This window comes from Lepisma saccharinum, chromosome 3 (genome assembly GCF_977018435.1).
Source record: "Lepisma saccharinum chromosome 3, izLepSacc3.1, whole genome shotgun sequence".
NCBI lineage: Eukaryota > Metazoa > Arthropoda > Insecta > Zygentoma > Lepismatidae > Lepisma > Lepisma saccharinum.
The window spans coordinates 95,284,101-95,308,460 of NC_139231.1; the positions used below are offsets into that span (position 1 = coordinate 95,284,101).

At 40.6% G+C, this 24,360-nt stretch overlaps 1 protein-coding gene across 1 annotated transcript in view; it reads right to left on the reverse strand.

The window, feature by feature from the left end:
- The window catches only part of LOC145985612 (protein turtle homolog A-like), an 836,473-nt gene that overhangs the window by 671,357 nt on the left and 140,756 nt on the right, over nt 1-24,360 (reverse strand). The window lies entirely within an intron of this gene.

Here is a 24,360-nt window from a genome sequence, read left to right on the forward strand (position 1 = left end):
TTTATGTATCAAATTACATACATGAAAAATAAAAGTCTTCAAAATTATTGTAAAGGTAATACGATATTTTTACTTTAAGCGTTTGACCTTTACGTTGTACATAGCTCTATTTGTAAATTCTAAAAGCTACGGGAAAAATGAAAATTTTGTTGATGTGTGAAAATCACACTTAGATCGTGTAAGAATTGTATACAACAGACAAATTGATTTCTTTTATCAATACTGTAATATTATTCACAGGAATTAATCGATCCGAGGTGACAAACGTTACTCTGGTCTGTGGGCTGCAACACTTTAAATCCGACACTGCTGCTAACGTATAAATTAAGCATAATAAAGGGATGAAATTCTATGACACGTTGGCAACACTACATTGCATATGAAGTACTATACAATTTTGCCAGGAGGTTAAGAGCAAAGGGGTGCTAAAAACCATAGGGACGAGGGTGAAGTTAACAACCTCTATTTTATCGCCCCTCTTCAGAACCCTTTTAATTTCTTTATCGTCGACCTCCTCCTCTCCAAACCACAGAATACTCGAGCCACCTGACCCGCAGGCTTTTTGCAACAATGGTCATTGTTTATTGTGTCCAGATGTAACCGTGCTGGGCCAGCCACAAGAAAGGATTTCGGTTCGATAGCTGATTGACTTAATGCCCTCGAGGGGAACAAAAAGTTTACAGAACAATCGATTTCTTTTTTGCGAGTTTGCCCACTCGGGGAAACAAAAAGCCTTTGCCTGCGCTGTTCCGAAAACTTGACGTTCAATAACTGTCTACTCCAGTTTGCCATGTAATTTTTTTTTATTCTGTCTTTGCAATTGTCAATTGGTTCACATGCGTTTATTTAATGCTTGTAAAAAGTCTCCTTGTAGTAGCGTAATGTTGATAATTGTAACCCGTCTTGTACGCCGTATGAACTTTCATGCTTTCCCGTATTTTTTCTCTAATCCAGCATCCCCTAGGGACTAATTAGTCTCCAAATTACAATTTTGTTAAAGATAAACCTAAACCATTTAGCTTCTTAACTTCGTAATTTTTGTACTCCTGAAATTCAGCAATTTATAAAGAAAGTTATTTTCTAACCTTGTCACGCTGTAATCAGGGAGTCCCGGGTCAGATTACCAGTGGAGGCACATTGTGTAGTTTTCCAGTGGTAGCGTCGTCGCCTTGTAATCAAGGGATCCCTGGTTCGATACACGGTGGAGGCACATAGTTGTTCCGATCCCACTTTAAACTGTACTCCCAGTCCCGATTAGCCTTACTGTGCATAAAGTGGACTTAAAACACCAACAACCATACCATCAATGTAACCTAAGGTACCTGAACACAATATGACCTAGTAGCCAATATGGTCTATTTGCTGTTTCCAAGTAGTTACAAAGTTAATTCAACAGATGACGTTAGTATGTCATTTAGAGAGACTGCCCTAATGATATGATTGGACCTGTTGACTTCATATATAGAGCAGTGACTTGAAGACAAAGATACGAAATAGCTGGACTTCATGATTGTATTATACGTGATCTAATATTGCATATGTAAGTTATTGCTTACTACATCTTCTAAGTTATAGTTCTTTATCTCTAGTACACATTATTATAGCTCATAATTTGTACTTTAAAATAATACTTAGTTTAGACTTTGATCATAAGTCCCACTTATAACGAAGGAAAAAAGAACACTATGTAAGATGGACTCAATATGGCTTACATAAGAATATATCGTGAAGACATGCGCAAATGTGTCATTTGTTAGTCATTCACGTAGAGTGTGTGGAACTCACGAAGAACGATAAAGGACCTTTCATTTGACCACACTGGGGTGTATTAATATAAGAATTATTCATTTTTATAGGCTTCTGTTGAACCTCTCCTGAAATTTACATTTTATTTACACATTAAATAAAAATAAAACCTTCACCTATTAACTACTCAGTGTAGAACATTTTTCAAAAATGTGAAATGCATTCACCTGAAAGTCTCTAACCAATGTTAAATCTTTCAATCGTGATTAATCTAACTATTAACGATAAAAATGTTAAGTAATCATTGTATGGAAATTTTGTAACAGTTGATGTGCATGCGTGTACATGACCCTTTGCTGAAGTTTGAAGAGAAATCTCAATTTAGAAAAGTTATGCTGAACAGTAAAGTTCAATATTATTGACAATGAACGGGAGAGAGAGCAAGTGTTATCATCGAAATACATGCAGACATCTAGTGACGAATTCTGCACTCGATGTTAACACAGATCGATCCTTTTCCTGACAATACGAGGAACTCCGTAGAGACCATGCAGGTGTTCCTCGGAACGCGAGGTATATGCGTACACATTTCCATACACATTTATCATTTTCACTTTTTCTTGCTCGTGGACAGAAGGCCGGGGAAAGGAAATATATAAGAATGAAATGAAATTTTCGCCATGTTTTATCTTCCCTTCACATAAGTCCAGCCGCTCGCTGTGCCTACCTTGGTTCTGGGAACGTCTCCATAACTTTGACAAGAGGCGAAAAGACTTCCGAACATACACAAAGCCCTCCCTCTCCTTTCCTTTTTCTCTGAACTCGGTCCTCGTTCCGGCCTACAGCAATGCCATCTGATGGCTTCTGATGGTACCATCGGGGGAGATAAATATTACTGCTTCGTCTATAAATTTAGAAACGAGATGAGGGAGTATTCCACAAAAACATACCTTCGGTATCTTTTTTTTTTTTTTTTTGGCTTTTCCTCTTCCACCTTTTTCTTCGGTTAACTTCTCTCCCTCACAGAGCTGTATTTTTTTTTCAGAGTAGAAAACCACGCCACTGAAGCAAAGCCTGATCAATCATTCATTTTCTTAAAGATGTAATTAAGATAAGAACTGACACTAATACACTTTGCAGCATCCGACAAGCAAATTAGCCTCAGAAGGGGGTGAAATGCTTCCTCAAGGGTTTGGAGGACCCCGTGCTGTTCCTGACCCCTCGACTTTAGGGAGGGGATTCTCCGGAATTGTCGAAACAAAATTGGATACAGATGCTATCAATTTTATTGCTCGTATTTTGTCGAAAATATGTCTCCGAGGAGCATGTCGCTTTCATATGCCGAAGCCCTTCTTATCTTTTGCACAATATGTTCCTACAGAGACCCCTGGTGGTCAATCTTTTGAGGGCTCGTTTCCGGAATGGAATAGTGGGGGAAGTAAGAGAAGTCATAAATTTACGACTAGAATTTCCTCTCTCCGCTATTTCAAGGGTTGATTTAAGTTCAGTTAAAGTCTACGAGAATCGAGCTTGCCATTTTCATTAGCCGGAATGAGGATACAGTTCCTGTTCATCTCGCTAAGCTAGCTATGATGCTATATTTCTCTGAATTGTCTCTTACATCGCACGTTGAATTCAATACTTAATCACTATAGAATAAAGCGCAGAGCTGCAATAATGATTATGTAGGTGGCAGTGGCTATTTATCTCTCTTGTTACAATATTACATTTCGAGATAGCAAAGAGGTAAAAGAGCAATTGTAATCGTGGATGACTTTAAAGAAAAGAAGTACAAAAACCATGAAAATTATAGGTGACCTAAAATAAAATTAGAAAAACAATCAAGATTATACATGACCTAAAATAAAAGTAGAAAAAAATCAAAATTATAGATGATTTGAAAGAACAGAAATAGAAGTACAATGAAAATTATAGATATCGAGTAGAAAAACAAGCAAATTGTAGATGACTTGAAAGAAAAAGAAGTAGAAGAACAATCGAAGTATGGATGACTTGAAAGAAAACGAGGAGTCTACTTTGTAGTTACTTTATGCACAGAAAGGCTAATCGAGATACAAACCACTATATGCCTCCACCGTGTATCGAACTCAAGTCGAGATCTCTTGATTACAAGGCGGCGGCGTTAACACTGCGCCAGCGGGAGGAAAAAAAATATAATTTCATAATTTTCCATTATTTTACTGCAGATACAAGGATGAAGAGGACGAAGAGATGAAATAATTGGGCCTTATCCTGTATCGAAATCAGAATTCGATTTTTCCCTTATGCTTCCTTGAAAATTGGAAGATTGCGTTGTAGGCAAGCTGTGAAATTTCCATGCATCTTGAGATTCAAATAAAGCTGGAGGGTGAAACTTTATCCCTACATCTCTTCTGGAAGATAGTCTGAGGCGTCAGGTATTCTTTACGGCAGCGTTCGCGGTTTTCCTTCCGTTTCCAGCACTGCTCACTTCCGTGTTTACGAATAATAACGAATGTAACTCCGTGCTAGAAAGTGGCACCGCGAAAACCGCAGATTTTAAATCTCTGCACATTTTACTACCTTACCAGAACTGGAGCAACATTCTCTACAGCTTCTCCTGGGTTGCCCGTTGCTCTTGGGGGAGGGGGGGTGTAAATACGCTTAACTCTCTGAAGCGGCAACAAGACACGGCCTTACACAACTTATGGTTTCCAAACACAACGGTCTTCCGACCCGTTCCTCGAGTTGACTTTGCACAAGAGGGGGAAGGAAAACGTCTGATGGCAAACAAAGAAGATTCTGCTGAAGAATCTCCATGAAGACTGGGGCAGGGAGGCAGGAGACGGATTCTTAATCATCTTCCGCAAATGAAAACCAAGTGGAGGGGAAAAGGGGGAGGAAGTGGAGTAAACATTTGATTTCACCGCAATTTCATGCCCGCCAAGCTGAGAGTCACCCGGCTCTTGTTTGTGTACTTATTTATTTGCTTGCTTTTCCTCTTCTTTCTCCAAATATCTTGTTGGGATCGATGATCTTGAAGAGTGGTTTCATGTTAATTATCTTGGAAACTGCTACACGTAAATTATCATGGAAAGATGATTTGATTTTGTATCAGAATTATAATGAGTGGTGCGCCAGTGCATAAGCTATGAAGTAGGATGCAAACTGTAATTTCTAGGTCGCATGCATTAATTGTGAGAGTAAGTGAAATGGCCAGAAGAAATATCAAAATTATGGACGACTTGAAAGAAAAGATGTAAACGACCAATTTAGATTGTGGATGAGTTGAAAGAACAGGAGTAGAATAACAATGAAAATGTGGATGACTTGAAAGAAAATATGTTAACGAACAATTATGATTGTGGATGACTTGAAAGAACAGGAGTACAAGAACAATGAAAATGTGGATGACTTGAAAGAAATGAAGTGGAAGAACACTCAAATTGTGGATGACCTGAAAGAAAAGGAGACGAAGAATAAAAATGTGATTGACTTGAAATAGAAGGAATAGAAGAACCAAAAATGGGACATGGCGTAAAAAGACTATCAAAACAATAAAAATTTGGAGGACTTCAAATAAAGGGCTTGTGATACAATTAAGATGTGAATAACTTGAAAGAAAATAGGTAAAATAAGAATCAAATATGGACTTGAAAGAAATCAAGTAGAAGAGTAACGAAAAATATTGGTGATTTGGAAGAAAATGAGTAGATGAACACAGAAATAAACGGTGAATAATTTGAAAGAATAGAAGGAGAATAATCGAAATGGTTGATGGCTTGAAAAAAATAAAATAAAAGCAGTACAACAATCGAAGTTCTATGTTAATTGAAAGATTTTTGTAGATTTGGATAGAGAGGAACTATCACAAAGATTCACTTCAGCATTAAACATACTTTCTGGAGCAGTTTACGTGGTAGATCTGGAATAAATTAAACTTATCTAGCTGAACAGTGGTCGAAGCTAACTGCTACTACCAATGAGGCAATGCCTGTAATGTTTCCGGTTAGTTTTTGATCGCACCGTGTAACTTTACCTAGGGCTACTTCTCAAAGGCTGAAAGACATAAATTGCTCTTCTATGTCAGAATAACATTCCGGGCCAAATTGCTTGGCGAGGCCGGTAAGGATGGCCGACGAAAATCTGTTCCCTACCATCAGTTAATGTCGGCATACTTTGCTTCGGTCCGCGCGTTATTAGAAAGTCGGAAACTTTGCCCTGGGAACCAAAGCAGGTGCGCCTGACTGTGGGGAGTAACGTTAATGTCCCTCTCAAGATTTCCATGTTTATCTTGGCAGTCCCGAAACCGGAGGCACGAGACCTTAAGTGAATTAATTATCGTAGAACAAGTGTCTCGGATCTGTGTGAATGATTAAGGAACCTCCGGCAAATTTTGTCCACGAAATTGCATTTTGTACTTCTGTGACTTTGCGCCGGGGGTTGCAGTTTCTAGCCCCCCCCCCTCCCTCGCGCTGTGAGAGGAGGTAATTTACCCCCTTCTCAGGTGCAAGTTTCAAATGAACGGTTAATTACGATCTCGTTTCGAATGCCAACCTAATAAGCACAAGTGGAGGCTCCTCGTTGGCGTCTAGAGCTGAGGTTCCCGAGATGGCGAGACTGGGACATACTCTTCAGTCTTTTCACGCACATATTGCTTTCCGTATGCTCATAACTGGTGTGCAGATTTACAGGCACTGAATATAGGCAGTCAAATAGCCACCAAAGTGATTAAGGTACTTAAAAAGACACTGTAAATAAAAAAAATGCGTTGCGAGTGAACTTCAACAACAAGAGGATGGTAAATAAGTGCCAAAGTGAAGAAAATAGTCTCTCACTCAAAAGCGGCACTACTCAACTAAAATATCATTAGACCTCCAGACAAGGGACATTCGGGAATGGGGACAAGCAAATTATATAAATAAAATAAGCAAGGAAGCAAGAGAGGGAGTAGTATGGCTGAGACTGGAGGGGGGTGGAGACACAGTGCGCTGAAAAGAGAGGGAGGGACATATGAATTTATTTAAGGATAGGGAATGACGGGACGGATCATCTGTTTGCATTCCCGGGAACGCGCGCCCTGCGTTATATTCTCTCTATCCAGAGCACGTACCGCAATGAACCAACTTTTATTTTTATTATATATAATTCGGCCGTGAAGTAGCCGAGAATAAACAGGAATCTTACTGGTGATTCGGTTAGATTGGGTTTTGTACAATTCAGTTCGCGCTTGTTCGTAGAGCTTGTGTTGTGTGCTCTCTGTGATGTGATTGATCTTTCAATTAAAACTTAATTAAAGTTAATTAAAATTTAACTTACACCAGCTTAAGTAGACGCGTGGGGGTAAATTTGACCCCCAAATATAAAATATTATTTATAATGAAGTAAGATACATATTTACCAAAAAATACTTCTATACGATTAAATTGACTATTTTCAAGAACTTAAAGTAATTTTTGAACATAGAAAAGAGGTGCAATTAATTTTAAAAGAATAATATGAGCAGACATTGCATTTTTAACATTTCAAAACCCATTCTTGAAATAGTTAAATCAAATGATAATAATGAGGAAAGTGTGGAATAAGCAATACAAAAAATATTTTTCTTTGTAGGGTATGCACTTCAAATACTGTATTTGTGTAAATTTAGCAATGGCCATTCTTTTAAAGAAATACAAATATATATTTCTAGTACGTTTTCCCTTGAAAAAATTGAAGTTCCAATACATATGAATTTTCAAAATCTCAATTGTTTTGCACAACTAACAAAACGGGACCATTGTATTTGTTGGAGATTTATCTATAAAAGTAACCATGTTTATTCTTTCTTTATATATTTTATATTGCATATAGCTTCAATTGTTTATTTGTGTATTTCAAATGCCTTAAGTAACCTGCACTCCCATTGGGTAATTCAATCTTAGCGCGGTGTCTAGTTGCCGCCATTTTAGCGCGGTAGTTACTTCCAGCCAGTGTGCGTAGAGAGGCCACTCGGGACACAGCCAGAAACCGTCGCGGACAATTATGGATACCGTAAGCCCAACGTGGCTACGTTTCATTAGTGGCGCGTTGTTGTAACACCAGCTGCAACTTCGTGTAAACAGTTTTCCCTAGAGAGGAGTGCATGGGAAGTGTAATCAAGTGTTATGTGTATATATATGTACCTTATAATACATAGTTATAGTTATCAGTGTGTGTGCCTGTGTTTTCTTTACAACTACCAAGAGTATCGCGGTGAACTTTGCCCTGTAGCGACACAATCCATACCAGAGAGATGTAAGTGGTACCTACAATTTCACTTACATTTAGATCCTACCGGTTTGGATCATCATTCATTTCTGGTCCTTCACAGCCGGACAGGTTCTACATTCAGTTTGGTCCTGTACGGTCCGGAACGCAAACATTTTTGGTCCTCCGCAGGCCGCGATCTCCTTTGTATTGAACATGAGGTACGTTATCATCAGTGATTTTAGTGACATTGTGTTGTGCAAACTTTATTTTCAAGTACAGTAACTGCAAGTTATTGAAACCATTACGTCATTCGTTGTAGCGCGCGAGATATTTTCCACGTGGCTGAAGGACACGCCCGGGACTTCCCCGACCGAGAACGCTCTCGCTGTTCGCTTGTCAGTGACGTTTCACACTCCTCTCCCTTCTCCCCTCCCGCTGTGTGAGGAACAGTCGGCGACCAGTGACATGACGTCATACACCGCTGGTGTGTCGCTGAGTTATTTTTAGACTGCAGTTTTCTGTTCCCCCGCGGGACTGGCTTTTTCGTTCGTTTCGTGCGGGAAACTCGTAGCGAGGAAAAACGTATCGCGGAGAGGTGCATAGCAGCCCACGCGTGCAGACGTGACATCACTATAGCAACCGTGCATCAGCTGTTCGAGTACCCGCAGTGTTGCAGCCTAACCAGGACTTCAGATGCCCAGATGGTCCAGTGAATGCCAGATCGGTGAGTACAACAGTGTTTGGTTCAATATTTCCTCACTTTTTCCTTTCATTTCAATACGCATTGCTTGTCCCTCCCACCTTGAGGCATGGCAGACTTAGCACATCTTCTAAAGCAACGTGCCGCCTACAGGGGGCAAATAACGAGATTGCAGTCGTATATTAGCAGTGTTGATCCAGAGGCGCCGAACGTTCAACAGATCAAGGTTCGGCTGGAGCAACTGAACACATTATGGCCCAAGATAGAAGAAATTCAAGATTGCATTGAATTTGAAGCCACAGACGATGAACACACGGCAGTTCGAGAGACAATCGAACTTTCATATTTCGATCTCAAGTCGCAGATGCTAACATTAATTGAGGGAAATCATTCAAATACAGACGGCGCGGAAAATGAACACAGGGCTTCGTGCAAGTCTCAAGTCAAGTTGCCATTAATAGAGCTTCCACATTTCAGTGGAAATTACACCCAATGGGTATCATTCAAAGACACATTTTCTTCGCTCATACATGATAATTCGGATATTTCAGATATTCAGAAATTCCAGTATTTACGTGTCGCACTGAAGGATGAGGCATTGCAAATCATTGAAAGCATACCAATTACAGCATCCAACTACGGTGTAGCGTGGAAACAACTCCAAGAGCGTTTTGACAACAAGCGTCTCATAGCTGCTTCACACGTCAATGATATTTTGCATATAAAACCAGTGTCGAGAGAAAACGCAGAAGAGTTGCGATCGTTCACAAACACAGCTATCAGTTCCATCTCAGCGTTAAAATTATTAGCAGGAGATAGTTCACTATCAGATATAGTGTTAGTTCAACATCTTACCTCTCAGCTTGATGCCACCACACGAAAAGCTTTTGAATTAGAAGTGAATGACTCTGAATTCACCACTCTTGACAGTTTGTTTCTATTTCTAGAGCACAGAACCAAGGCTTTAGAGAAATTCAAACCAATTTCCAATGAAAGATCAACATTCAAACCACAGTTTAGTGGCAACACCAAACAACAAAGTCACAAACCTGCGCATCCTTCTCCTTCAAGATCGTATGTTTCTACTGTATCTCCTTCATGCCTGTATTGCAAGGATACTATGAAGAATAATAAGCATCCGCTGTTTGCGTGCAGTTTTTTCAAAGCAGCTACTATAGCTCAAAAGTACAAATTTCTTCGAGAAAACCAGATCTGTTTCAATTGTCTTGGACAGTCAGATCACCAGGGATTTAGGTCAGGATGCAAGGCAGGATCTTGCAAGTATTGCGGCGAGAAACATAATTCCCTTCTTCATGAAGATAAGAACAACAGAGAATGTCAAACACAGAAGCAGCCCAGTAAATCCAGAAGAAAATCGGCAGTAGGCGATGATACTCGTTTTCAGGATAATGATGCCCAGACTAAAGCAACATATTGTTCTGTCAAGAACAGAGAAACTTCGCAAGTTCTCCTAGCCACAGCAGTCATAAAAATCAAGAACGCATACGGCGAGTGGCTCCCATGTCGTGCACTTTTGGATGGAGCGTCGCAGAGTAATATTATGACAGAGCATCTTGCTCAGCAGCTACGCATCAAGAAACAAAAACGCCGAATTCCAATCCAAGGGATAAATGAAGCTACAGTGCAAGCCTTTCACACCGTGGAGACGCAGATTAATTCCAGCATAAGTGGATTCACCATGGATGTATCTTGTTCCATCTTGCCAAACATCACAGGTTCGATGCCAGCGCAGAGGCTCGAAACTTCCACATGGGGAATTCCGAGTGACATACATTTAGCAGATCCTAGCTTCCATACACCTGGCAACATTGACCTACTTCTGTCTGCAGATGTGTTCTACACGATTCTCAAGCCAGAAAAACTTTCAAGAACAGGAAACTATCCAGCGTTGCAAAACACTGAGTTTGGATGGATTGTAGCAGGAAGGATTCCCAATGCACCATCTACGAACGGACCTTCGAAGTCATTCTTTGTTCGCACAGAAGATACAGTCAATTTCCATTTACAGAGATTTTGGGATTTGGAGGAATTCCATGATAAGTTGTCTTCGCCAGAAGAAATCGCCTGTGAAAAACATTTCCAGGAAACTACATCTCGTGATCGAGAAGGTCGATACACAGTCAAACTACCCTTGAAGAAGGACAGATCCGTTCTTGGGGATTCTCTGCAAACAGCGATTTCACGATTTAACCAATTAGAAAGAAGACTTGATCGGAACATGGAATTGAAAAGAGAGTACACAGAATTCATGGTCGAGTACCAACAACTCAAACACATGCAACCAATTGGGACATTGGAAGATGTATCCAGAGACAAGGAGACAAGGTACTACATTCCACATCACTGTGTGGTCAAGGAATCAAGCAAAACTACACGTTTAAGAGTGGTTTTTGATGGAAGCTCGGCCACAACTACGGGGGAATCGTTGAACAGTATACAGATGATTGGTCCCACGACACAAGAAGAATTGTTTTCAATCCTGCTCAGATTTCGTAGTCACAAAATCGCACTGACTGCAGACACGGCTAAAATGTATAGGCAAATTAACATGCATTCAGAAGACAGACCACTTCAATGCATCTTATGGAGAGCATCACGTGACGAACCGATCCATGTTTACAGTTTGAACACAGTCACTTATGGATTAACTTCAAGTTCATTCTTGGCCACAAGATGCCTCAAGCAGTTGGCAGAAGATGAATCATCAAATTTCACAGTAGCCACTCATGTCTTGACACATGACTTCTACGTTGACGATTTTCTGGGAGGAAATCATTGCATTGAAGGTGCAATAAAGCTGCGTGAAAGTCTCACAGAATTACTCCGGAAGGGAGGATTCAATCTACGTAAATGGTGCTCCAATAGCAAGGCAGTGTTACAATCTATTCCAGAAGAATTGAAGGCAGTACAGGATCTAGTGCAATTCGACACAGAAGGCACAAAAACATTGGGAATTTCATGGCGCCCATCCACGGACGAATTTCTCATGGACAGCAAGGTCGCCACAACAGTGGATGTAGGCTCGTTGAAGATCTTCTCAAAGCGCCAAGTTGCCAGCATAATTGCACAAGTGTTCGATCCAATCGGACTAATATCGCCAGTGGTGATAACATACAAGTCATTCCTGCAGCAGTTATGGCTCCACAATGTAGGATGGGATGATCCGCTTCCTATAGATTTGCAGAAAACATGGCGTCGTCTTCATTCGCAGCTCACATGTATTAACGAAGTAAAAGTACCACGCTTCGTTTTGGCTCCAGGAGACATACGTAAAATTCAAATTCACGGTTTCTCTGATGCATCAGAGAGAAACTATGGCAGTGTTCTCTTCGTAAGATCAATTGATTCAGAGGGTCACATAAGTGTGAACTTATTGTGTTCAAAGTCCAAGGTGGCTCCGGTGAAGAGAACCACTCTTCCACGTTTGGAATTATGTGCGGCAGTTCTACTAGCCAAACTGGTACACAAAGTATTGTCCATACTGCGTCTATGTATAGACACCATTCACCTATGGACCGACTCAAAAATTGTCCTAGCTTGGCTGGCGTCACCAGCCAGTAAATGGAAACCTTTTGTTGCCAACCGAGTGGCAATTGTACAGGAACTCACGCAGGTCAGTGATTGGAAGCAAGTTCCGTCAAAAGACAATCCTGCAGATCTGATCTCACGAGGAGTCGATGCAAAAACTATCAGATCACTTCAGCTTTGGTGGCACGGACCCACCTGGCTCCAAGAAGACGAGACACAGTGGCCATCATCCAGTTTAGCATTCCGTCCAGACGACAACACTATTCCAGAGCAGCGTAAGGTAGCAGCTACCACATTGGTCGCTCATGTAACAACTGAAGAAGAAATCGTATCTAGATATTCAAGTTTATCCAAGCTACTGAGAGTAGTGTCACTCTGCAAAAGGTTCGTCAGCAATTGCAGAAGCTCAAGAGAGAAAAGGAGTGAAGACCTTACCACCTTTGAAATTCAAGGCGCCACACTTGCCTGCATCAAGATAACACAACGTGCATTCTTCTCTCAGGAAATCAAAGATTTGTCTGACAAGCAGCAAGTACACAACAAAAGCATTTTGAGGAACCTTCATCCATTTCTCGACAATGAAAAAGTAATTCGTGTCGGAGGAAGATTGGAAAACAGTGAATTGGAGTTTCAAAGCAAACATCAAATTATTCTTCATCCGAAGAGCCATTTCGCGAAAATTCTGATATCATCAGAACACAAGAGACTTATACATGCTGGTCCACAGCTTCTCATATCATCACTTCGTGAGAAATACTGGATACCTCGCATACGACAGGTGGTCAAACAGATCATTCACCAGTGCAACATATGCTATAGTTTGAAGGCTTCAGCTGCCCAGCAGCTGATGGGGCAGTTACCCTCCAGTAGAGTGAGACCCAGCAAGGCATTCCATCACGTAGGCGTTGATTACGCAGGGCCATACCACATCAAGACCGGAGCCGCAAGAAGCAGATCCACAAGAAAATGCTACATTGCAGTTTTCACTTGTCTTGCCACGAGGGCAATTCATCTAGAGATTGTCTCAGACTTGACATCGCAAGCCTTCATCGCAGCTCTACTACGCTTCACCGCGAGAAGAGGAAAGTGTGCAAGTATTTTTAGCGACAATGCTACCACGTTCCATGGTGCTAAAAATGAATTGCAGGAATTACGTAAACTCTTTCAATCACAAGAGTTCAACAAGGACATCAACAGATTTGCAGCAGAAGAGAATTTCCAATGGAAGTATTCTCCACCACGCAGTCCATCATTTGGCGGGATTTTTGAAAGTGCAGTGAAGTCTATGAAATACCATCTCCGCAGAGTAGCAGGAAACGCCGTGCTAACATACGAAGAACTAGTAACTCTGCTATGCCAAATAGAGGCCTGCCTCAACTGTCCTCTTTCCACACTCCCTGATTCTCATGATGAATTCAGCTACATTACCCCTGATCATTTTCTTATTGGAGGTCCTCTAACCTCATTTCCTGAACCAAACATTACAGATCTGGCTTCCAACAGATTATCCAGATGGCAGCGCATACAGCAGTTCCAGCAGCGAGTGTGGAGGAAGTGGTCTCAGGACTATCTGCATAGTCTGCAGCAGCGACAGAAATGGACAGCCGTTCAGTCGAATTTGAAGCCTGGCACACCAGTGCTATTGAAGGAGGACAATCTTCCACCACTCTCGTGGAGAGTCGGCGTCATCCAAGAAGTGTTTCCGGGAAGGGATAACCTAGTGCGCGTAGTCACCGTTCGTACTAGAGACGGAGTCTACAAGAGAGCATTAAGCAAAATTGTGCCTTTACCACATTGGGAAGAAGACGCTCCATGAGCTAAAACATTGACAATGTATCCCCTAGTGTTAGGTTGGATGTGAACATTCCAACGGGGGGGAGTATGTTGGAGATTTATCTATAAAAGTAACCATGTTTATTCTTTCTTTATATATTTTATATTGCATATAGCTTCAATTGTTTATTTGTGTATTTCAAATGCCTTAAGTAACCTGCACTCCCATTGGGTAATTCAATCTTAGCGCGGTGTCTAGTTGCCGCCATTTTAGCGCGGTAGTTACTTCCAGCCAGTGTGCGTAGAGAGGCCACTCGGGACACAGCCAGAAACCGTCGCGGACAATTATGGATACCGTAAGCCCAACGTGGCTACGTTTCATTAGTGGCGCGTTGTTGTAACACCAGCTGCAACTTCGTGTAAACAGTTTTCCCTAGAGAGGAGTGCATGGGAAGTGTAATCAAGTGTTATGTGTATATATATGTACCTTATAATACATAGTTATAGTTATCAGTGTGTGTGCCTGTGTTTTCTTTACAACTACCAAGAGTATCGCGGTGAACTTTGCCCTGTAGCGACACAATCCATACCAGAGAGATGTAAGTGGTACCTACAATTTCACTTACATTTAGATCCTACCGGTTTGGATCATCATTCATTTCTGGTCCTTCACAGCCGGACAGGTTCTACATTCAGTTTGGTCCTGTACGGTCCGGAACGCAAACAGTATTATTTCTTTGATCATATATTATGTTAAATAAACTTGTCTCGTTTTTACAACTTCATCTTCATCGGCAAATTTGACATTTCCTTCCCTTACAGAATATCCCCGTATAATTTCTACATACGTATTGGTATTTTCCACATTGATTCTCACAGTAGTGTCTTCTATGAAAAGTGAAAATTGTCAATAGCAGATTTGGCATTTTTGCAGTTGCAAGTGATCCAGGAAGATGTAAAACAATATTCATACTTGTTTTGTGAACATTGGAACATGAGCAGGGAGCTTCCTTCCATCAATTGATTGATTGATTGAGTTGGTGTTTTAAGTCCACTTTATGTACAGTAAGGCTAATTGGGACTGGACCTACAGTTTAAAGTGGGATCCGAACCACTATGTGCCTCCACCGATCAACGAGTTATTTTTGTCTTTTCCCAGGAAATAAGTTTCATCTTCATCCGGGATATCATTATCATTATCATGATTTGTCTTAGAATTACTATAATGTTTTCACTCAGTAACATGATAGTCTACATTATGATCTGATTTGAAGTCAAATATTCATCTTCAAGCACTTCAGATGAACTAGGTTCGAAATTAAACATTCACTTTAAAATACCGTCACACAACACAGATCAAGTAAAAACTGTTAAAATATTTCACTCACGAAGCATAGTAAGCGAAAGTTCTAGAAAAATGAACAAGAAAAAATCACATGTATTTACGCTCCGCGTCAGATTAAGTTTGCAGCAGGTTTTATATATTAATCCACACGAGAACGGAGCTCAGAATCATCCGTACAGTCTTGCCTGAACCACCGAGCTCTTCGTATCGCAGACAATGAAAGAATCGGCAGTATTGCCAAGCGGAATGCATTTTTGCTTCTTTTTGTCTCCTGAACCATACAATTTTTAAAGTACTTTCTGCGCATTCATTATGTAATAAATGCGTCCCTACTTAATATAAATCGCGAAATATCTTCGAAATATGAAGGTATGTGTGTATGTGTCGAGCACGCGCGAAAGAAAGAGGAAAAAAAGATAAAAGTAAACGACAGACACCTCTTGAATATAATTATTGTTTCTCGTTTTAGAAATAAATAAATTTATGAAAATCTTGGTTGATTTGTTGGCAGTACATACGTTACTATAAGATACACGCCCTTCAAGTTTATACTACCAAAAAAGCATGATTTGTTATATACAATTTAGTGAATTGTCTGCTGCTATTTCTCTGTTTGGTTTCAATTTATGAATCACTTCACTAAACCAGGAGCCAAATGTTGGTCTGTCCATTTCTTGGTGATGATCACCCTTCCCTTTCATTGCAGGGAATAGTAAACATGCGTCTTCAACAAAGCCTTCATTGCCGTCAGTGCGTGAAACAATAAGCCTCCCTCTCCCCCGTCGTCGGTTGCTTCAGCCCTGGCGGTGGTTTTGCACGCTCCCACGGTTGAATCAATGTACGACCCGCGTTGATGCATGCCTCGTCGAAATAATTAACATGTTTTACACGGTGATATATTTTAATACCGCAGAGATTCTTTTGTCGTCAAACAACAAACAATCGTTTTCTACTCCTACACTCAACCGCAAATCATTCAACATCCGAGACAGTTCGTGCGCTCATTGACGGCAAATCACCTCACGCCCTGATTAATTTTGGTCTTGTTGCCGTAAGGAGGAATATGCATTTAAAACAACTTGTTTAACTTTGAAGAGCTTTTTCCTTCGGATGATGCTCAAAATAACACTCGGGCAAAGCCGGACACTGAACAGGAGACCTCGATTCAGCCATTCTCGCCGATGTACAGCACGAATAGCAATGAATCACGATAAAAATAGGGTTAAAATAGTGGGATATGCAACACTGATATCACTGATTCCACGCGCTTTGCAACGTATTCAGTCTCACTCGACTCGCTCTTGAGCTTTTGTGTTCCTTCAGCGCTACCGACTGCCCATTTGGCGAATCTGCGGATTCAAGTTCGTCTGCACAGTGATTGCAACCGATCAAGTCCATATCTGCTAATGGATGTATCATTTTGTCTGTATATTACACATTAAATAACTGTTTTGTTGCAAGTGTGCAGTTGTGTCGGAATGGAACTCGTCTCAGCGGAACTATATTCTGCGCGCACGTTTGGATCTACATATGCGAAAACCTGCTGCAAACTTAACCTGACGCGACGCTTAGGCGCGTGGGGGTAAATTTGACCCCCATCAACTTTGGAACACCTTGCTGCAATTACACACACAATGAAAGAAATGACCTTGACAGTTAAATCAGACTGTTTTAGGAAGGTTCTTGATAAGGTAGTACCGGGGGCAACCAACAAGTATCTGGACGTTAAGAAATACCTACCTGGGGGTCAAATTTACCCCCGCACGCCTAGTTAAGGGTTAATCGCCATTCATCCACACTTTCACGATTAGCCAAAAGTATCCGAAAAGCAAAATAAAATAAAGCAAATCAATCAATCAACCAACCAACCAATCTATGTATGTATTATGTACGAATGAATACGTATATTTGTGTGGGTGTGTGTATGTGTGTGAGTGAGTGCGCGTACATTGTTTGAATTGTTCAATACCATTCGTCTTTGGAAGATAAAAATATTTCACCCACACGTGCACTTCCTGGAATTTAAACATGTTCTTTTCTCTCATTTTTATCAATTGTGAAATTGAACGAATAAAGGTATTGTTAATCAAATACCGAGTCTTTGGGAATTACTTTAGGGAGGTTGTTGATGAAAGTTTCGGGGGTGTTAGGGGTTGTTGGGGACGTTTGAATACATTTCTGTTACACTGCACTACTTCTATATGTAGCGAAATCGGAGACGACCTATTCCCCTAGCGCGCGCACACGTGACCACGTTTGATTCAGGGTTGCCAGCTGACCCATTAACAACGGAGTACATGTTCACAAATAAGTTAAATTTGTCAACAATAGCAAGCAAAACTTTTATCCCGTACCGTTTTCACAATACTTTAAAGTATCCTTTGCTTTAGAAATAGTCGCGGGAAATAGCGGCGAAAGCTATGTTAACTCAATATAACTTTGTATTTTCAAGTCCAAAATAAAAACATTATATTTTATTGTAACTCAAATGTGTGTTCTTTTTCTGTGCATTACTGAGAAGTTGTGAGTCTACCTAGCACAATTATATTGTCCGGCGAAAAAATAATTGGTACAACAATTCTTAAAAATAAGCACAAAACATAATCCGAAAATTCCATTTTCACGAACCGCCAATTTGAGGCCCGAAAACAAGAACAAATGATTGATTTAGAGAGAAATTTCTCTGGCAGTTTAATGCCCCACTTAGTTGTTTAGAGAAGTGTTCATGTTTTATCCCCTTATCGAAAAGTCAAAGTTTATATTTTTGCCGACTTTTTTGACGTTCTGGATCACTGTGCATCGCCACGAACCGCCGTGTTGGAGAAAAATATGATTTTCCCCTTTGTTTATCTCTGCAAAGAATGCTTTCATGTATTTTAATGGAGATACTGTTAGTGAGAACTAGTGAGTATGTGGACTCACGTAACTGATACAAGACCTGATGACCATCTAAATACTCTTATTTGATTCCACATGACTACATTTAACATCATATTTCCATACACTCGCATTTGTCCATAACCAGGCATCCGCGTTTACGACTTTCGAATTCACTATATTAAAGTGACCTCTCGTGCTTAACACGTCGTACACAGTCAAGGTGATATCGCTGCGATTAGTAAGGTTATGACAATGACTAATACGCGTGCATGAATAACAACCTCAGAGGAAACCTTAAGCTTGGAGAAAATCGATATCCATTACGCTTTGTCTGCTGTGAGCTTTGTTAAGAATAAGTCAACTCATAGACGAGACTTGTTGAAGAGAGTGAACTGTTATACAAGGAGATGTCTTCCCTGTTATTAGCGGGACAATTTTACTGGGCTAAGAAAATATTTAATACGTTGTGTGAAATTCTGTACCTGTAGTCTGCATTGTAGATTAAAGCTGGTCGCCCATTATCGTACGCCGAGCCTCGTCTCCGCAATGCAAGACCGTAATTTTTCTCTGCCATTCAAGCAACGTATATATATATGCGTTCATGTGTTCAACTCTCTATGTTGTGTCTCCAGATTGTTTTTTTGGTAGTAACAAGTAGGCTGTTAAATTTTAAGACACGTGGAACGTTCCATGCATTTCTAGTAGGGGTCCGCCCACTGAGTGCTCTCGTCCAAAATGTGTTGGAAAATGTTATCATTTGTCTTCTGCTTATATCTACAAATAATGCCTGACTTATATGCAAGAGACGCCGAGAAGAAATTTTCACTGTCTGCTTCCTATGAAATCAAATAGTGCAACACCCACTACAGAACACCGAGCGGAAACAACTTACGGAATTTCCATGCCAAACAATGTTCAAAGTTAGGTGGACGGTATCACTCCCCCCCCCCCCCCAGTTAGCAAAATTTTCGTAAGCATAAGCATCCCCCAGTTATTGCAATGTCACCTTCTTACACCATAGAACAATTGCCACACCTAACCTCAAGTCTCGACCAAACATCCTCCCCGTTAACATTTTCCACTTCCGGTGCTGATGCGAAATCTCCACATTTTTCTTGATAAATACCCCGTAGTATGTTGTTTCAAGCCTTCTTCGATTGGACTCTCGTGACTTTCAAGGTGTCTTCATTTAGGCACTCTTCGTAAAGGTAATCAAATCAAATGTTATCATCTCCCAAGGACACAAGGTACCGTGGTTCGCCGCGTCATAGGGGAAACAACCTATACTGTAGTAAATCTCTATCTAATAAAAAGTGATAAGCTAAGTGATTGCAAGCTGGGAACACTAATCTTCAATCCATTATTCGAAGCTTGATTCTTAATCTAGCTTAGGTAACCTACTAAAGTAACTAGTATTTAAAACAATACAGAGATGGCATTTTGGCAAACCAGCATTGAGCAGGAGCCCTCCCCCTCTGCCATTTGAGCACTGAAAAGCTCAAAGCAACCAATCAAAAACAAGTTATTATTATCTATTTCCCGCAATTACAACATGTGCTTTGACTGAGTTTTTGTTATAAATCTAGAACAACTTGTTCTAAATGAGTTTATTAGTTACCCTTCCAGTTAATTTGTATTTACAATTCTTCAAAGAACGTACGGTAAGTCAGAACATAGTAATGTAAGAGATTTCAATAAGGCAATGCATATGACAAACTTTATTGTACGTAGAAACTTACCATTTCTAAATGAAGTTAACAATGAGCTTTCGGCAATAACTCACCTGAAAAAAAGAGAAAGAATTATTACAATCTTCAAAAGCATCATATTTCAATTCACTTAACTTAAATTAATATCTTTCACGAAAAGGTTGCCACAAGTTAGGACAGAAAAACTAAATTTCATACTCAAAGAACATGAGAAATTGCGCGGGAATTGTTCTGAAACTTCAAACGGCGGCTTCGATTCAATGACTAAAAAATGTTTCACAACAATTCCACGGAAATATTCAAAGGGAAAAGTCTGCTTTGCAAGGAAGTATTCTCTGTAACGTCAATATCTTTAATTTAATGAAAAGTTTATCTATATTATTTAAGGGCAAAGGTGAGTATCCTTGTTTCATGGTATGTGTCACGTTTCCTACTTTCATATCTTGCATAAAGCAAGATATTCATGTGCTTGGAATAAAGTGACGAAAATGTTACTTAACCGAGTATTACTTCTTTGTTCCATTTCTGGGCACATGCAATTTCATATCATTGTTACATATGAATTGAAATAGCTTGCAGCCAATTGGGATGGCACTGGACTGTTAGAAGTTAAAGTAATGTGCTCACCTTTGCTTTGCATCACGCCATGAAGGCGTATAGGGAGTGTGAATTTAGTGTCCCACACTTTCATGATCACGGTCGAAGGTGGTGGGTGATGTGATCAAAAATAGAAATCAAAGTAAAATTTACAATATTCAACAGTCAAATTTTAACTGTCTGCCTGTTAATTTACAAAACTGGACGCAACGTTTCTTTCCTGTGATATCATAGCGAGAAATAGAGGGTCGGTATTGGACCAACGGACATATAAATCTCCACGTTTGCAGATAATCAAACAAGTAGAATGTTTATATAATTGTTGTGTTTTCTCTCAAAATATGTAAAATGTAATTTCAACAAGTATAAAAATATCACTTTGTAGAAATTTGCGATCCTGCTCACCACAGGCGGGGAGAAATTCCATAGAGAAGTTGCCATTGAAAATTTGCTATTAAAGTCCACTTATCGCCGTAGAGTTAGGCAACACACATAACTTTCAGGGAGGCGAGTATTTCAGGATGTAGGTGCACCATCTTTATTGCCCTTGACTGTAGATATAATGTTTAAAAACAACGTATTTTCTTTTCAATGTGCCTGTTGAAAGGTAGGCCTACGCGTATGCAGTAAATTCTATCTCGTCTGCTAGGGCAATGTTCTGTTTATTTCAGAAGATAATTCTGTTCACAGCACAATGTGAACAACAAATTATTGCCGACTAAAGTTTGAAGTCAAAGAGGAACGTATATGGACACTTTCGTGTCAAATAGTGTAATCTTGTAATCGAAAGTGTAGAGACCTCTCTGTCTCACCCTGTAGAAGAAAGTTAAATGTAAGCTACTCGTACAGTCAGTTAATAAAATAGGCTTGTTGTTCCCCGGAAAAAAGTTGCAGATACTCCTTGCAGTTACTTCGAAAAAAAAAACTGGCTGGCATATCCTCCTGCCACGAAATTTTCATCTTCAAGAAAAAGGAGAAAGGCTCAGGGTAAGGAGACACCACCAAGTCGATTTCTTGGGAGTTCCTTCCCTTCCTCTCCCCTTCACCCCAAGACTGCTTCCTTGCAGCAAGAAGAAAAGTGCCTTCTCCGAGCCTAAATTGCAGTATCGCCACGGAGGCCGCCCGAAGGATGCCGGGAAGACAAGAGAATATCTTCCCTCCTCCTCCGTATCTCACTTTGTCTCTGGTCTACCACTGTGCCCGGCAGCTAACTGCTACAGCCTCCCTCCCCCTGGGAGCAGGACTCCGAGATGGAAGGTGTAGCACGCGCAAATGCATAAAACTTTTAAAGCCCCTCACCCCTTCCTACTCATAACTGCGGACCAGAGGACTAAGTTAGCATTATCTGGAATCCTGACCCGCCGCCGCCGCCTCGGCTGGGAGAGGCGAACACGAGAGGTTGAGCTCGCAACGTCGTTCCCTGGAGCCTCCAGTGGGGACGCCGAGAAGAGGGAAAATTGTTTCCAACTTGCTGGAAAGGAAAAGTCTTGGAGAAAGTGATGAATGGAAATTAGGCCGGGGCAGGGCGAGATGCATCATTAACGGGCTATAAAAAGCTGCAAATGGCCGCTGATCTTATGGGGACGCATTATTAGTGCGTCCAGATGTCGTACCGCTCCATTTTATATTTTAAATAATATAAGGTGTTCACACACTCGCGGTGGTCAAGACGGTAGGCGTCTGACTGCTGCGTGAAACCCGGGTTTGATTGTCTTCCTCAGGCGGGAATTTTTCAGGTAATGTCCCTGCACGAAGCGGCTCTGGGTTTCTAACACCCTCTAATAAATGGGTGCTTGGGAGAGGTAAAGGCGTCCGGAGCGTGCTGATGATCACATCGCCTTTACAAATGCCCGAGATTGTGAATATGTTCGATAGAGATTTCTTGACTGGAAGATCTATTTATCACTATCTTACTATGTAATGGATAAACTTGATCTTGAAATTTGGTGTACCGAGAATTACATCAACGAACATGTTCGTTCTGTAATATATTCGCGATTTTACAATTCATTAGTCAGAGTTAACAACAACCAAACCATTCACGATACTTCTTATAATTAACCAAGTTTCGTGCATTGAAGCAAGTACATAATTTCTGTATAATACAAAATTTAATTCTTGATCGATCTGTCCGACTGCCTTTCAGTGGAAGTCACACAATTGATAGCAACAATCGATAATACAATGACTTATCATTAATACATAAATATGAGTGAAATGCCGATCTCCGTGGTGTAGTAGTTAGCACAGCGCGCTACTACACCACGGGACCCGGGTTCGAATCCTGGCCTAGACATGGATGTTATTTGTGGGAATCCCTTCATCAATTTCATATCATTACTCATCCTCATAGTTACTCTTTGCCAAAGAAGAAAAGCGACAACAAATAAAAAAACTAAAACTGCTGTCATTACGGTATGCTACTATTTCAAGTCGGGTGAAATGCTTTCTAATTTTCCAAGTTTCATGTATCTTTAAAGGCGTTTCTTTGTTGCTTCTTACTTTTAAACCTAAAATATGTTCACAAGTTGTTGAAATAAAGGTACATCATTAACCTAATGGTGATGTCTAATTGGGTTCTCGAACTCGTAGGCACATTGGTGGATTTTTTGGGAAGATTCAGGAATTTTCGTGTCACAAGGGTTCTATGTGTACACAAACTTTGGAAAAAAAAATCAATTCTATATAAAAAAAGTGAAGTGCTCCCCTGTGCTTTGCACCACGCCATGAAGGCGTATAGGGGGTGTGGGGTTATGGCCCCACACTTTCTTGATCTCGGCCGAGCTGGGGCTGATGTGATCAGCACCACGCCCCTGGCCGCCTTTAACCCAAAGATTTTCCTACAGGTACCCACTTTATACGACGCTGGATGGGCGCCGGAGCCGCTTGAACGGGTTGAAATAGTCCCGGTTCTCCCCTGCCGTGGATCGAACCCAGATATCTCGCATGGTAGTCAGACGCCCTAACGACTGAGCTACCGCGGCTTCAGTCAATTCACATTACAATTAAATATTTTTTTCAATTAAGATTTTACAAGGGCAAGTTAATATATGTACATGTATATTTGGGTAATTAATGTCATACTTCAAATTATGACATTAATCTTATTCTTCAGACTATGGAAAGGCCTGGTTCTGATGGAGAATATCGCTGTTAGCAGCAACACAACTCCAAACTGTTTCTCTACTCCTCTCATCCGTACCCCTAAAACTAAAGTTAGAGGAAACAACACTGAGGTGGCATCACTGACGGAAGAAGCTACTGTATTTTCCTTGACCCCTTCTTTCTCTCTACATCCGACGCTGTAGGCAAATCCACTTTAAGCACCCGAACTGACTTGAGTTGATCATTCGTGTCATCCCGTCCTCTTCTTCTCAGAGTATCTTCCATGGCGCGGAAATACACAGCCTCTGGGCAAGAAAGAGGCCTTCTTCCACGACCTCATATACGTCACCTGGAGAACAGAAGAGTGGCCTAGCCAAAGCCGCATGTGATATGCAGCGGAACTTTGATGCTGCTTATGATGCTAAAGTGAAAGAGTTGTTCGACATGGGAGATAAGCTCGGCTTAGGACGAGAAAAGAATGGCAGATCTGAGGAAAGGAGATTTCTCTTCATGCTCCAGCATCCATCTAAGGAGTATCTTATCTTATGTAAACCCGAGATCGTTATACATTTTATCCGTGAAATGTGGTTGTTTTCTAGTAATGAAGCAACCAACTAACGTATAGAGTTATATTCTATATCCTGCACGGTGAAATCAATAAAAAAGTTGTTTATAGTCATTGCTGAAGTTGACTTACTTACACAGAGAACTAAATGCTCTCTAGGTTTACCAATTCATTCAGTCTT